The sequence below is a fragment of the Triticum dicoccoides genome, chromosome 4A, assembly GCF_002162155.2.
Source record: "Triticum dicoccoides isolate Atlit2015 ecotype Zavitan chromosome 4A, WEW_v2.0, whole genome shotgun sequence".
NCBI classification, from domain to species: Eukaryota; Viridiplantae; Streptophyta; class Magnoliopsida; order Poales; family Poaceae; genus Triticum; species Triticum dicoccoides.
In genome coordinates, this window is record NC_041386.1 from 436,988,774 (window position 1) to 436,989,035 (window position 262).

A 262-nucleotide genomic window follows, 5' to 3' on the forward strand; every position below is an offset into this window, starting at 1 on the left:
ACAACAACAACAACAACAACAACAACAACAACAACAACAACAACAACAACAACAACAACAACAACAACAACAACAACAACAACAACAACGACAACGACAACAACAACAACAACAACAACAACAACAACAACAACAACAACAACAACAACAACAACAACAACAACAACAACAACAACAACAACAACAACAACAACAACAACAACAACAACAACAACAACAACAACAACAACAACAACAACAACAACAACAACAACAACAACAA